Raw genomic sequence first — 17,021 nt, forward strand, 5'->3', positions numbered from 1 at the left:
GACCCTCACCGGGCGGTGTGCACCGCTCTACACCACACCACATCACTGTGAGCCGGCGTTAGGGCTCAGGCAGCCCGCACATGCGTACAGACAGACCTGGCCATGATTAGGCCACAGCAAGTAAATTTTATGGATGACATCCTCCGCGCAGACTCCAAATCTAACGCGACAGGACGAAATAAAAAAACAAGGCGGGCCAAAAAAACGAGATTCTTACATTTTCAAATTTTGACATCATCAACCTTGTTAAACACGAACTGATACCTACATTGTGCCTATGGGTTTACTGCCAACTATTACAACATCCATTTTGTAACTGAAAATAACAGTCACACAACAAAAAGCAAATGGTTTTGATTCAGTGGGAAAATCACATATAGACATCCACCATCACATATAAAAACGAATACATCACTACATCAAAGTAAAAGACAAGACAATAAATCAGAGCCTTGTCTCGTCTCCTCTCCTCATATTTATCTGCCATCCACGTTTAAACATGGCAACAGACACATCTTTGCCCATTTTCCGCATGTTGACCACTTTCAGTGCGCAACAAAATTTCTTGTTTTGTTTTAAAAAATCAGGCAAAAAGTATTGCGCGCGCTGATGCCATCCATAAGAATGAATTGCTGTGGCCTTAGCTCCCTCCAGGCAAAATGAGTTGCCGGGTTTGATAAGCGAGAGGTAAAGCTCCTCCCGGACCCCCCACATCACCAGGGTCGTCTTTCATCGGCTAAGCAAAATATCATACCCGGCCAGTCCAAGATAACGTTCGGTTTTATCGCAAAGCCTGGCATATTTCAAAGTACACCCCCATCCTCCAGCAATATTCTGTCCTCCTATAGCACGGAATGCATGCATACAAAATGACTTAGTATGCATAGCCTGAAGTTTGTTGCGCCGAAGTAAAATCAATTACATGTCAATGAACTCCAATGTTGAAAGAAGAAAGATTTTGATAATGAATGGATGGATGAACGAAAGACCTTTTAATTATATCTATTCTCTTACAAGCTAAGCCATGTTCATGTATGAATTAAGCACATGAATTTGTCACTGTACAAAATTTACAGATATCACACTATACATAATAATGTGTAATACTATCTAAAGCACATGGATTTCTCAATGTACAAAATTTACAGATATCACACTGTACATACTAATGTTTAATACTACCTAAAGCGAAGGGATTTTTCACTATGCAAAATTTATAGATATCACACTATACATACTAATGTGTAATACTACCTATCGGTTCGACTACTATGTACAATTTCAACCGCTTTTTAAAGTGATATTATGTAAGAGTTTTGCGCCAAAACTGTAAATATAAGTAATAGAAACTTTCTCATCTAGATTGTCATTTTCAATAATTTCAACATATTAGCGTCGCTACTTCGCTTTTCCGGCGACTCAGCGCAGCGCAAGAATAAGTTGGCCAGATCCGATGTATTTTTAGGAGGCTCCTAAAAAGAAGTTAAACAAATAGCGGTTATCGAATTCGTTCGGGTATCTTTGGCAGCTTCCAACACGTTTTTGCCACGCGACGACGTTGATCTTTTACTCCCCAAATGTCATTATGAACCCAGGTAGGCTTATGGCGCAAGAAAATGCGTAAAACAACGATGTTTAAAATAGTGAAAATCTTACATAATATCGCTTTAATGACAGTTGTAGATGTAAGAACATACGGAAATTATAATATCACTGCTTCGCGTGTTTTTACAAAATAAGGCCACAGCAAGTAATTTTTATGGATGACATCAGCGCACGCATTGATTTTTGCCTGATTTCGGGGGGGGGGGGGGGAACAAGAAATTATGTTGTCCTTTGACAGTGGTCAACATGCCGAAAATTGGCTGGAACGTGTATGGCAGATTAACATGAAGAGACGAGACAAGACAAGGCTCTGATTTATTGTTTTGACTTTAAGTTTGATGCAGTGATACATTTCAACAACTTTTATATGTTCCCACCGAATCAAAAAAGTGTGTACAATGATTGAAAACTTTTCTTTTTCAAAGTTGTTTGAGTGATAAATGGATGTTGTGATAGTTGGCAGTAAAGTTTTCACAATGTATCATTTTATGTTTAACAGGGTTTATGATGTCAAAATTTAAAAATATAGGAACATTGTTTTAAGATGGCCCGTCTTGTTTTTTTCGCCAATTCGCATTAGATTTGGAGTCTGCGGAGGATGTCATCCATAGAATTTACTTGCTGTGGCCTAACTTTTGTTCGTGCTTTTTCTTTCTCATACGCCTTTCAATTGGCTCGACTATCCTGGATATTTCTCGTATACCGACCTGACGTAAAGTTGAAAGAGGTGCACGGCGCCGCAAAAACGTCGCACACAGAAGAAGCCATCTCTTTACACCATCTGTTCTTCAGTTGCTATATGTGCGCGGATAATGTTCTCATCTATCATTTCTTTGAATTTCCAAGACGGAAAGAGTTCACCGCCCTGTCAGCGGCAGCGGATGAAACCCACTAACGAGAACCATGACGTTACAAGAAGCTAAACTGCTACACTGTAAGTGATGTTGTTCCTTAGGGACCTGACCTGTTGTTGGTTGATCATTTCTCAACGCTCACCAACATTGACCCGGCTGTCTGCATGGCTACGATTAGGCTACACCGCCTTAATTTTATGGATGACATCCTCTGAAGACCCCCAAACTTGTGCGCGCGGGCGAATAAAAACGTCTCTCTACGTGTCCACCAACGCTCTGCTGGTCATCGCCATAGACAGGTATGTGGAGAGGGGGGCCAGAAAATCGCCAAAATTTTGCTCAGAAACATCCAGTTTTCTAGTAAGGCCACACCGTCTTAATTTTATGGATGGCATCCTCTGATCACCGGCCCCCAAACTAGTGCGCGCTGGCGAATAAAAAAAATTCCGGCCAAAAATAAAAATGCTACTAAACCATAGGAATACAAAGCTGGTATTGTGAATTTACGGTAGTGCATATGCGACGTATACGACAAGCCGGCACATGCTTGCTTGCGGAATTTATGATATAGCACTACACGTCTGTACTGAGTTCTTGAGTCCTGGAGCTTCGGTAGCCTGTGTGCCATCTTTCAGAGTTACCGCCGGCTCCGTATTGTCGCTAAGTGCCCAGGTCTAGAGCCAGGCCAGAGCCTTCGAGGACGTGATTTTTTTTTTTTTTTTTTGAGGACAGGCGAAAATCAATGCGCGCGTGGATGTCATCCATAAAATCAAGCCGGTGTGGCCTAAATCAAACTCACTATCAACTTGTCCCCGGCTTTCTGTTCAACTTAGGTTACCTTTTCATCGCCATGACTTTGGCTTGTTACAATTCAATTACCCAAGGCAAATGAACAGTGTGCGTAAGTCCAACATCTGTATGTATGACAGGCTCCTTTGCCGCTAGCACAGGGCTTTCGACTTCTACCCTTATTATCTAGAGCTATCCTCGTGAATAGTAATGTACTTTGGGTAAGCCATACTGATTTAGCTTCATACATCAATTAAGAAGACATGGAAGGATTGAATGACGAGCAGTGCAACCAGTCCTAGAAGGTATATTTCGATTTGATGGTTTTGACTATTATTGTTAGCCTCTACCAGGCTTCAGGAGACGGCTGGAACCGTAGAAATTGGCCAAATAGAGAGTGCGGGTGCGGCAAACTGAACTCTTCAAGCGCCCAACTCCCCTGGCATGTTATCTCTCTATTTGGCCAATTTCTACTCTTTCCAGCCACCTACCGAAGCCTGGTAGAGGAATATCATTATCGTCTACATCCGTATTGGATCTCGCGTGAAGACATCGTGATAACTGTTGAATAGTGCAGGCTTGGTAAGTATCGCCACAGGTGCAGCCGTGATGGTATATGGCAGATGCTTTTTTGTATGAAAATTGTCTCGACCTCGGGACGACTCTGTTGATTGGCGTCTTGAAAGGGTTCATATTTTCAATGTCAGGGTGCGATGGCAGGGAACCGAGGCCCATAGTGAGGTCCATAACCTCATACAGGATGGCAGGAACAATGCCCTCAATTCTGTCCATCCGTACGTAAATAATTCAAGTTATTTTAGGATTTTTTAGAACATTGCCGTGTTCTATATGGGTCACCCGAGGTCATATGCGGGTGATTATTGAGTTGTATGGATTGGGATGAATAATGACCCGGTTTTGACTCTATTTGTGACATTACGGCGTCATAAGGAATGTGGAATGGAGTCTTCTGATTGGTCAACCGTCACCCGGCTATATGATAATAAAGGGTTAATACCCCGCCCCGAGGTGTATCTGGTGAGATAATCCCTGGTCAGGTGCGATAACCACTGAATAAACCACCGAGTGAGCGTGGCGAACGAGATGGTTTATGAGGTGGTTATCGCAATTGACCAGGAATTATTTCACCATATACACCGAGGATAAGGCGGGGCATTAAAATGTTATTATCATATAGCCTAGCCTGACAAGCCTGCAGATGCGCCTGCAATATCTTTTCTAGGTGGAACTAACTTACCGTCCATCGCCGAAAAAAAACTCTCACATACTATGTTACAACAAGATAGCATATTGACAGAAAAACAGATCGTCTGCGGTGACCACGTGACATTGGAACAGTACCACGTTTAGTGTCAAAAATTGGGGTGTCAAAAATTATGCTAGTTTATTTCTGTTTAAATTTCATCTATATCTTTTTCACTGTGCTGCATTTTCGAATAAATTGTTAAAAATAAACCACAATACGTTTTTTATAGATATATACTACACGTCTTAACACTATTGTTAGTGTCCTGTCCCCTGTATAATGGTATGGTCCAAAAAGTGGTCGGTTATAAGAATAACCGACCACTTTTGAGGTGACGGCCAGATAACCCATGGGAAATGGAGCCTTCTGATTGGTCAGCTTCTTCTGGCTATATGATAATTCTAGACACGTCACACCACTCTAAAACCTGTTACCCCACACATGGTTTTACTCAGGAACGTTTCGATCTGGTGAAAGCTCAGTTAACTGTGGAGAAGCTTGCCGTACAATCACCTCAAAAGCTTTTACTAGACTTTTTAGCTATAAAATCGAAACGAACAATCTTGAGAGATCTAAAAATTACCTGAAGAAATGCGTCTTTACGTAGGCCTTTAAGTGTTCTTTGATGTTAACACGGCCCAGAAGGGTTACAGAAGCTTTCAGTTCATAGCACGATTATCTAAACCATTTAAAAGCAGCTTTAAGTATCTGATGTGAATGGTCATGCATGTGCAGCATGCACGGTGAACCCAAGACACATCTATAAGTAGAGAACCCAACACACTTATCGATAAAAGTATAGAGAACCCAACACACGTATTGATAAAAGTATAGAGAACACAACAAACTTATCGATAACCCAACACACTTATCGATAAAAGTAGAGAGAACACAACAAACTTATCGATAACCCAACACACTTATCGATAAAAGTAGAGAGAACACAACAAACTTATCGATAACCCAACACACTTATCGATAAAAGTAGAGAGAACCCAACAAACTTATCGATAACCCAACACACTTATCGATAAAAGTATAGAGAACCCAACACACTTATCGATAAAAGTAGAGAGAACTTATCGATAAAAGTATAGAGAACCCAACACACTTATCGATAAAAGTAGAGAGAACTTATCGATAAAAGTATAGAGAACCCAACACACTTATCGATAAAAGTAGAGAGAACCCAACACACTTATCGATAAAAGTAGAGAGAACCCAACACACTTATCGATAGAAGTAGAGAGAACCCAACAAACTTATCGATAACACAACACACTTATCGATAAAAGTAGAGAGAACCCAACACACTGATCGATAGAAGTAGAGAGAACCCAACACACTTATCGATAAAAGTATAGAGAACCCAACAAACTTATCGATAACACAACACACTTATCGATAGAAGTAGAGAGAACCCAACACACTTATCGATAAAAGTATAGAAAACCAAACACACTGATCGATAAAAGTATAGAGAACCCAACACACTTATCGATAAAAGTATAGAGAACCCAACAGTCCCATTGATTTCATGAATAAAGTTCCAAAGTCTAGAAGTCCACCAAACTTCCACCGCCTGTAAGTAAAGAACACAGTCATGCCTTCAAATATCAGAGTTATCAACCAAGAATTGAGGTATTCAAAAACTCGTATTTCCCCAGAACTATCGTAGACTGGAACTCGTTGCCACCAAGCACAGTTGGGGCATCATCACTAGAAAGCTTTAAACAACTCCTGCATTCAAATGTGCAAAGATTGAGTGTAACAAGTCGTTCGGTGTGATATAGCTAGCTGCCGCCGCGCCGCGTGCCTGCGAAGTTGTTGTGTTACGACGAAGGGCGTTTATACCGGCTATACCGATACAGATACAGATACAGAACACTGAAACCACTGACAACGTTGTGTTGTAGACAGTGTAGTTGTGCGGGGCAGCTAGGGGCACAGGAGGACGCAAAGGTCTTTGCCCTCTGCCGACATTTGGCGTTTTAGCGGTTAATAATGACTGCAAGTCTGACGCAAGTCCATCCACAGGCTTCGTTTGTAATTGGTTAAAAGCTGGGATTCTAGCTAATATCAATATTTCGGTAATGGCTTCGGCCCGTGTTCTGTAATTACTGGGCTTTGGCGAGTCAAACTGGGGGAACTACGTGATACCATTGCATCAAGGAAGCAAATGCTCTTTATGAGTGTGAACTAAAAGCTTAGCCGCATGAAAGTCTACGACGAGAGCTGTCACGTTAATGTGCTCTGGGGAGTAAGACGGGGGCGACCTGCCGGGCCAAACGCCTACATAGACCGGTAGACGTGACGACTACGAGCCGCTTAGGCTGTAACTGACGTACGCTCCTCTTCCCTTGGGGGCTCAATAAATTAGAAACGTACGTTTGGATGTCTCTGGGCTTGGGCTTGTAATTTCGTGCTTTCTGCCAAAGAATCACTTGCGGATAGATGTTACAGCCGTAGTGAAATCCCCTGATGGTAGATGGCATGCCGTGGGTAGGCCATACTGGCTTCATGTTATTGATGGTATCCTCAGGAGAACCTAAACACTAATACGAGAGATCCAGCCAAAAAATGCTGCTGAACCACGGGAATACAAAGGTAGAATTGCACATTTGCGGTAGTACGTAACTACGACAAGCCGGCACATGCTGGCCTTTTGCTAGTCTCCACCAGACTCCTTTGCAGGCTGAATAAATAGTAGAAATCGGCTGAGAATTGGCCAGAGGAGTTGGCAAGCTGGACCATCTATGGCAGGCCAACTCCTCTGGCCAATGATGTCCCCCTCAGCCGATTTCTACTATTTATTCAGCCTGCAAAGGAGTCTGGCGGAGACCAGCCTTTTGCGGCATTTATGAGCCGGCACTGTGCCGAGTTCTTGAGTTCCGTGGAGCAGCCTGGGTACCATCGTCCGTAGTTACCGCCGGCTCACTATTGTCGCTAGCTACCATGGACTACAGAGGATGGCACCCAGCGTAAGCACCCAACCCAAGCAGGTGATTTCAATGCGCGCGCGGATGTCATCTATAAAATTAAATCTATAAAATGTGGCCTTAGGTCAAGTTGTATTTCTGGAAATTTGTGTCAGTGTCAACTGTCTAATGTCTGGTACGTAGTTATTTTTTATTCAGTCATCAGTCAATCAATCAGTCAGTCTGTCACTCACTCACTCTCTCACTCACCCACTCACTCACTCACTCGCTCACTCACCCACTCACTCACTCACTCACCCACCCACCCACTCACTCACTCACTCACTAACCCACTCACTCACTCACTCACTTACTCACTCACTTACTTAGGACACGCTCCTAATGGGCATAGTTATGTCCGTAAAATATATTTGCATTATCTACAGTTAAGCATGTCGGTAGTGGGCAGACGTCACAATTGCGCTGCGCAGTGGAGGCCAAAAAATGGGAACACGATTGTAGTGCCTAGTTAATACCTTTTAAAATCCTTTTTTCTCTTGAAAATTTTGGTCCATTTTGGAGATTTTTGGGCTGGAAGGCACAGGTAGGGTCTAAACTTTCCTACATTGGTCAAGTTTTGTTTATTTCACCAGTTTAGTGGGCGTAGTGAGAGATGTGAGTGGTTAGGTCTTGTCTGGCCAGGCGGATGGATACCAAGGAAAAAGTAGGTCAAAGTTGAGGTTTGTTTACTATCATCAGCTGTGGTGGGAATTTGAAGTGGTCGACCCCCTGTTTTCTTTCTATATGTGGGAAGCAGACCCTTGTGGCTACCTGGTGCAGAAGAATTTTTGAGATTGGAGTGTGGGTAAGTACTTTCATGAGGTGTTGAAATAGTGTATTTAAGCATGTGTTCCTATGGCAAGATCTAATAGTACTGTCTGCCCTAGTTTGCAGCTGAATACACTACTATTTCAAGTGAGTTCAAGCATTAAAGACACAATGCCTCAAGCGCTCTTCGCGAGATTGTCATAAAGATGTTCCCATCTAAGTCTGTATGGCACACGGAGGCGTACTAACTCCTAGTCGCCGTTGAACGACAAAGAGTGCGCTAAAATCGGCAAGGAATCAAAGGCAGTTCCTAAACCCTGATTTACATTTACGTCCGTCTGCCGCCATTTTGTCTGTCGCCATTTTGACCGCGGACCCAGTTTACAGTCGTCTAAAACCGAGGAGGTTAAGATTTAGATTTTGAACAAAGGCTAGGTCAGATCATCATGGGAATCCAGTCTAAAAATATAGTGCCAGTAGCAAATCTTCAAAGGTAACCTTAGATTATATTAAGGAAAGATCTAGAGATCTGCAGCATTTTCCACTCTTATCGCCCAGCATTTTCCTTTCCATGCATTTTGGTCGAACGCCCCGGAAATTCACAAAACTTTCATATCTTGAAGTTACAATTTTGGGGACGGACGTAGGAAGGCCTGGTGGAAGCTAATGGTATAGCATCGATTCCACTTACTACATTAATTTAAAAGAATGGCCAGAAAATGTGATTTTGAAAGTGCAGTTTTGACTCCCTGAAATTGCAATGGATGCCTCTAAACCTAGCCTCCACTCCACTCCTTTCTACGGGAATACGGATAGTAGAATTCGGCAAAGAAAGAGAGTAATATTGGCCAAGGGAGTCCGGCCGCGGGGAGGTAGTTTCTTTCCCTCCGCGGCCAGTCAAACCTACAAGGCGGCCAAACTCCCCTGGCAAATATTCTCCTATATATATATATAGCCAGCGTAGTTAGTCTGGTAGAGACTACTCTAAACCTACATACAAGTAGTTGTGCCTGCCAGACAGCGTAAAGTCTCTCCGACCTCTTGACTCCAGAAGAGCCCTTCTATTTTTCCTTGACGCGCCCAGACCGCCCAGGGGTGTTTCACAGCGTCTCGGCAACAGAGAAATCCTTTCATCTCCTCGTGACCTGACGGGAACTGTGAATACAACTGGCGGCTTAAGTTTTGTCAGTTTGGAGAGCAAGAAAACGGATTTCCCAATCAAAGGCCAGCTCGTTGTCGTTACAATAGCTACAGTTTTATCATGATCAGACGAGAAGTGAACTGCCTATGATAATCCATGGTCTCAAATACAGGGTGCAGTATATCAGCGGGATTGGGAAGGCGGCCACTAGTAGGAAACTATTGAAAAAACTTCTAAGTCGCGTAGGGGTCGTGTGGCGCCGGCGTAGCGGCAGAGTGCGCGACTCGGAACCTAGATGTCCCGGGTTCGAGTTCTGACATGCCACCGATCTTGTGCCCTTGGGAAAGGCACTTTATACGACTTTCCTCACTTCGCTCAGGTGAAAATGAGTATTGTCCTGTCATGTATTTGTCCCCTGTGTTGGTGGCGGCATTAATATTTTTTAAGCTGGTGTGTTACGCCGAAAGGCGGTTATACCGGCTATACAGATACAGATACAGAATATAAGTTGATAAAACTTGAGTGTGCCGTCACCACGTCTGGTGATTACATGTTGGAATAAAACAAGAACTTCTAAGTCGCAAAGTACACTGTAGACACAGTTAAAGACGTTGGCATTTTACAACAAATCCACTGACATATAAAAGTGGACTGAAAGAACGCAATGTGCAGATGACCGTAAGATTTGATTGTACAATAGAGCGACGTGCCGCAAGAAAACATATAGCTCCTTCATGTAATCTTCCGTTCGATCCCTTTACGTACTTCTTGTATAACACGGTCAGAATGTTAATGGTCTCGGCTGTCAGAGTTGGGAGTAGTATGAATAGCTATAGTGGTTTGTTAGAAGGCGTTAATATTTTTCCTCGCACTTCTTGGAAATCACGATTTTTTTTATTTTACTTCCTGGAAAACCCTTTTGAGTAGCCCGCCATATAGCGAAGCTGGTTATTAGAGGTGATGTTCTGTGTATCGCGCTGGTGGTACAACGTTCTCCCTCTGGAATAGGCTGACGTACTTACATTTATCATATCTATTACAGCCTGACCTATTTCAGGCCAAAGGTGTATTACTGTATTAGCTGTGTGAAAACCTGTGTTATTTTGTTCTGTACTGTAGTATAGTGTACTGTGTAAAAACATTTACAAAAACCCATATATTTCACGGAGGTATGAGATCTCCGAATTCTTGTTTTACCTTGAAGGTCATGGACAGAGAAGTTAGCCTACCCGAGGAGTAAAATTTGCACCTGCTATGTTGGTTCGATAAAAGTAGCTGAAGAGTTACTGAATTCGAAACCTCGGCAGATACAGAACGGTGACTCAATATATACAAGAATCCATACCCTTTGTCTGGTAAATGTTTTCGATTCGAATAAGTTTTCAATCATTATACACAGCCACCATCACAGTATTATATATATATAAAAAGGAATGAAATACTTCACTGTATCAAAGTAAATGATGCAGTGAACTATCTACTTCTACTACTTCGCTAGCTATTATGGGGTTCGACTTCTTCTTTGAAGGCAGTGGATAATGAATAGTCCCACATTCTGCATAATTAGTGGGTTTTGTGATCTTAGTAGAAATGCAGTTTTTTGGTGATCTTCTAAATGACGAAAGGATGGAGAAATTGTTGTAACTGTCTGAAATAATCTGTTTCTTTCAGTCTCATAGTGAGGACACTGGCTAACAAAATGTATTTCATTTTCCACTGCATTCATTGTACAATATTTACATAGTCTCTCGTGCACAGGTAGTTTTCTATAGCGGCCATCCACGTTCCGGCCTGGCAACACCATTTTCGGCATGTTGACCACTGTCAGAGGGCAACAATTTTTTTCTCCAATACCAGGGGAACATTCATGCGCGCGCTGATGTCAACCATGAATATTACTTGCTGTGGCCTTAAGTGCTTTGTCTGCTGTCCTCGAATGATACATGTATACCTTGAACGTGCCACATCTCCCAATAACCCGCTTATGTCGTTCTATTCCATCCAGGAAATAATCATTATCTAAAGCCTTTCTTATCTTCTCAGAGAAAATAGGTTTGCACCTCGCTTTGTTTTGTCACTGGTAAGCGCATTGGGAGAAGACTGCATGTCAGCGCCTTTTGCGAACACTGCTTTATAGAGATTCTTTATTGACACAACAAAAAAGTACAGAGACTTTTGTATGGTCTTCTACAACTTAACTAAAGATCTAACAAAACTAAATACATGTGTAGATAACGTCATCTTACATACAGAGTATATGTATGATGTAACAATAAAGGTTAACTATTCTCTAATATGTGTTCTCTAAGATCGAAACATTCTTTAATGTATTTTCCTATTTGAACACTGTATTGGTTATCTCCCATGAGAATGTAGTTGAATTTATCTATAGGATCTAACGTATTGAAATCAATTGAACAAGCGTAAAGAAAGGTGAACAGCAATAGGCGCTTATCATTGTATAGTGTACAATCCATTATAAAATGGAGTTAAGACTATACTATTTATCCTTATTTACGCCACAGCAAGTAATTTTCATGGATGACATCAGCGCGGGCATTAATTTTTGCCTGATTTGGAGGAAAGAATTAAACAAGAAATGTTGTTGCCCTCTGACAATGGTCAACATGACGAAAATAAGCAAAGATGTCTGTTGTCATGCCGGAAGGTGGATGACAGATAAAAATGCGCTCTGATGTAATGTTCTGTCATTTTCTTTGACGCAGTGACGTATTTTATTACTTTTCTATGTGATGCTCTCACTGAATCAAAACCATTTCAAAAATGATTGAAAACTTTTATTTTTCAACGTTGTTACAGTGACAATGGATAATGTAATAGTTGGCAGTAATATAAACTTTGCACAACACAGGTATCATTTTTTGTGATGTCAAAATTTGAAAATGTAGGAATCTTGTTTTTTGGCCCGCTTTGTTTTTTTTTGCCCTATCGCATTAGATTTGGAGACTGCGGATGATGTCATCCATGAAATTTACTTGCTGTGGCCTTATCATGACTTACCGCCCATCATGTCAATGTTACATTTCCTTACTATATATACATCCGGAAGTCTGCCAAAAGGAAATGAATATGAGTGTATAAAGTAAGCATGCCTAAAAAGCCATACGTGTCGCTTGCAGGGTGCCTATTTGTTTTCTTTTCAGGAAACTTACAAAAAGCATACTTTAGAAAGTTTTAAAAAAAACTTACAGAGTAACTGACATTGAAATGGTCGCTGCTGCTAACTAAAAGCACTCCATTAAGGTTAGGCCACAGCAAGTAATTTTTATGGATGACATCAGCGCACGCATTGATTTTCGCCTGATTTTGGAAAAATAAAAAACAAGAAATTTTGTTGCCCTCTGACAGTGGTCACCATGCTGAAAATGGGCAAAGACGTCTGTTACCATGCCGGAACGTGGATGGCAGATAACTATAAAGAGAGGAGACAACAAAAGGCTCTGATTTAATGTTTTGTTTCTTACTTTGAAGCAGTGATATGTGGTGCTGGCTGTGTGTATTGTGATGTTCCCATTGAATCACAACCATTTGTACAATGATTGAGTCAAAATTTTGAAATGTAGGAACCTTCTTTTTTTCGGTCCGCCTTGTTTTTTTCGCCCGCTCGCATTAGACTTGAAGTCTGCTGAGGATGTCATCCATAAAATTTACTTGCTGTGGCCTTAGTTATCAGGTATGATGTGTGTATAGATAATAGTTAAAAGGGTTGTGCGGCCTTCTTTTGTGCGACCATCTCGCATATTCCACCTACCAGGTGTACAGTGCAGTACCATTAAACTAAAAGCATTTCTTTGATGTAATATTAAATTTTCGCCCCATGGAAGCCTACGTGTACAATAACCAGCATTCATAGACGTCCTTTCCTGTACTTAAAGGTGAAGGATAGATTGAAGTGTATCAGAAATAGATATATGTACAAACTCTTAAAGGCTACGAAAGTTTTCTGAACTGAAATACAAGTTTGCATTCGAATTTCCAGAGCATGTAGTCAAGGCCGCAGAACACAGTATTAATAGGCGACCCCCGGGTCTATGACGCGGTATAGAAAGTAGTGCGGACAAGCCTCTTGAATCCTGGCTAGAGAGACCTATGTGAGTAGCCAGGAGTGAACTGCGTTGTGTGGTATACAAAGTTATCGGCTTGTACATCGTATTTTGATTGTGAAGATTTCCCTGTTCGTGTATAAATGCGCCGCATCACGCAACTGCGTTCCTGGGTAAGCCGGCTGCAGTTCCGTTGACCTCCGCAGGTGGCCAAATAAAAGAGGTAGTCAAGATGTACATGTAAATAAACACAATTTTTGTTTTCAGTTATTTTGTAGATTATACCGTATATTTCAACAATTAGTTGGCCGTGTTCCTCTAGTGCACTCTACTATAATTTTTTACCGCGTCGAAGTGAGTCACCTTGGGGTGCTTAACTATAGGAATCCCATAGGGCGAAAACTGTGTTCTGCCACCTTAATAACAAGTTTACTTATCCCTGTGAACTTAATCGCATGTAGTGTATAACACTTCCGACCCCAATCTTATATTTCACGGTGCTTGTTATAATTAGATTGGCTTCAATTGAATGACGTGTGAAGAAATTTGTAATCGCCTTAAGGAAAATTTAACGTGATCACGACGAACAGCTTTCCGCTGTTTTGATGTGGAATTTGACTCGTGTGATTGAAGCTTTCAGCGTCGTGTGACTGCGTAACAGGATTTCCAGTCAACAGGTTCAATATTTCTAGATTAAGTACGATATGAATATAACAACGGGGGCCTCCATCAAGGCATGTATTTGCATTACAGGTTGTCAACCTCACTGTACGAAAACTAAGTATGGTTGCTTTTGGTACTTTAGGAAAAGATTAGGCCACAGCAAGTAAATTTAATGGATGACATCACGGCCGCGCGCATTAATTTTCGCCTGATTTTGGAAAAAATAAACAAGAAATTTTGTTGCCTTCTGACCGTGGTCAGCATGCCGAAAATGGGCAAAGATGTCTGTTACCATGCCGGAAGGTGGATGGCAGATAACTATGAAGAGAGGAGACAAGAAAAGGCTCTGATTTAATGTTTTGTTTCTTACTTTGATGCAGTGATATGTGATGATGGCTGTGTGTATGTGATGTTCCCACTGAATCAAAACCATTTGTACAATGATTGAGTCAAAATTTAGAAATGTTGGAACCTTGTTTTTTTCCGTCCGCCTTGTTTTTTTTCGCCCGCACGCATTAGATTTGGAATCTGCGGAGGATGTCATCCATAAAATTTACTTGCTGTGGCCTTATCCTCCTTTAAGGTATATATTTGCATTACAGGTTGTCAACCTCACTGTACGAAAACTAAGTATGGTGTAATGGTTGCTTTTGGTACTTCAGGCAAAGATTATCACACTAATCCGGCAGAAAATACTGTTATTCAGGCAGATATTATACCGAACGTACTAAGCAGACTTACCTGGAATTTAACTGGCTTTTGTGGCGTAATCCCCGTGTATGGGACTCCAGCTGTTATGATATTGTGTGATTATGTCGTATTTAATAACGCGAGTTCCATGCGATTTTGTGTATAGCCTCCTTCACAGACTTGTGGGGCGGCGTCGCGTCGTCAATTTTTTTTCGGTAGTTAGCGACAATACGGAGTCGGTGGTAACTCTGAAAGATGGCACCCAGGCTAACGAAGCTCCGCGACTCAAGAACTCAGTACATACGTACAGTGCCGATTCATAAATTCCGCAAAAAGCCCGCATGTGCCGGCTTGTCGTATACGTCGCTATGTACTGCCGCAAATTCACAATACTAGCTTCGTATTCCTGTGGTTTAGCAGCATTTTTATTTTTGGTCGGAATTTTTTATTCGCCTGCGCGCACTAGTTTTGTGGGTCTTCCGAGGATGTCATCCATAAAATTCAGTCGGTGTGGCCTTATCGTCATAAATCCCACGTTTCGTGCAGTGACGTATTTGTATGAAAGGTTGTCAACCTCCGATATTTGTCAAAGTTGATATCATCCCTCCGAACTTCTTGTATAATGAAAGTCAATGATTTTGACTTAATGAACACTACTGGATTGGCATGGTCGCGTAAAAGTGCATTAAGCTAAGTATCAGGATAGAGTGGTCTTCCGGCAAATACGCCTCATAAGAGTTCATTGCTCTTCGGGAGCAGACGCATTTAATGGAGATATAAAGGGAAACTTTGTCGGTCATTTAGCTACTGGGGAAAGTTTGAAAAGTTTGAAGGCTGGGTATAACACTGACGTACACAGTCACGTCGAATGGGGAGTTGGTTCGCACTGAGAGAACGTTTTGGGAGCGGCAAACTGTTCTCTTAATGTAGCCTGGTATCAAGTCTGATCGTGGCCGGGGCCACAAGAGCTCTGTCCCGCCCGCCTCACATAGGTTTCCCGGTGTGTATTTCACGAGAGATTGATTAGCCCTCCACGTTGGGGGTACCCTTGAAGCCATAACTCGTTTTCCGGGCCGCAAGAGCCCTTCGCCCACTAACAATGATCCCAACTCTAACTCTAATACCAACCCTAACCTGAACCCTAGCCTGACCTCTCACGTATGTGGCAGCTCAAGGATTTGACTCAACACCGGGCCGGTAAAATGGGACAGTACTTGGCGTTGGAAGGTAAAAGGCGGTAGAAGGAGAGGGATGTGCTCCGCCTTCCAATACCGTGCCCTGGACACACTGGACTAGCCTCTACCAGGCTTCGGGAGGCGGCTGGAAAGAGTAGAAATCGGCTAAATAGAGAGATAGCATGCCAAGGGAGTTTGCTCGGCTGGAGAGAACAGTTTGCCGCTTCCGACCACCAATCCACTGCCCTTTCGGCCACACAGGCTATGGAGTCTTGACCATATCTAACAATTTGGACTTCAATCCGGTTTAGCGCTGTCTCATTCAAAGCGGCGCTAGTTATAGTACAATTAATTGTTGTGTCCCAAACCGTGCCTGAGCACAGTTCTCGTTCTGGACAGGCGATGGCCTTGTCCCAAACCGTGCCTGGTACCGCCAATCTCTGTTATTGACAGCACTTCCGGGCACGGTTCTGGACAGTCAGGCTGTGTCCCGTTCTGTGCCCGCCCAGGCACGGTTTGGGACAGGCACGGTTTGGGACAGGCACGGTTTGGGACACAACATGAATCACCTGCCAAAGTCCGCCGGCGGAGATGTTGTTTAATTCTCAACATCACGTTAATAAGAAAAGAGATTACAAGAGATTATCAAGAGATTACTAACTCAATAGATTAGAATTTAGTGTTTAGCAGTTAGAGTAGTCACATACTATATTGTTATTCATTGTCCATCCTTTTTTCCCCATGTTACATGTACTTGCAATTAGCCTACGGGCAGGAACTTGCAATAAAGTTTCCATTAACTGGGATTATCTGCTCACCAGCAAGTTTATGAGAGCCCTGGGCGAAGGGCCCGACTTTATTGTTCATACTGAGAATTATATTACAGATAATATCTCAACGCTGTAGCATATTACTCGTTAGTCTTTAACGTGTATATATATATATATATATATATATATATATATATATATATATATATATATATGTGTGTGTGTGTGTGTGTGTGTGTGTGTGTGTGTGTGTGTGT

Source organism: Branchiostoma belcheri, unplaced genomic scaffold (assembly GCF_001625305.1).
Source record: "Branchiostoma belcheri isolate BF01 breed outbred unplaced genomic scaffold, Haploidv18h27 scaffold9, whole genome shotgun sequence".
In the NCBI taxonomy this organism is placed as follows: Eukaryota; Metazoa; Chordata; class Leptocardii; order Amphioxiformes; family Branchiostomatidae; genus Branchiostoma; species Branchiostoma belcheri.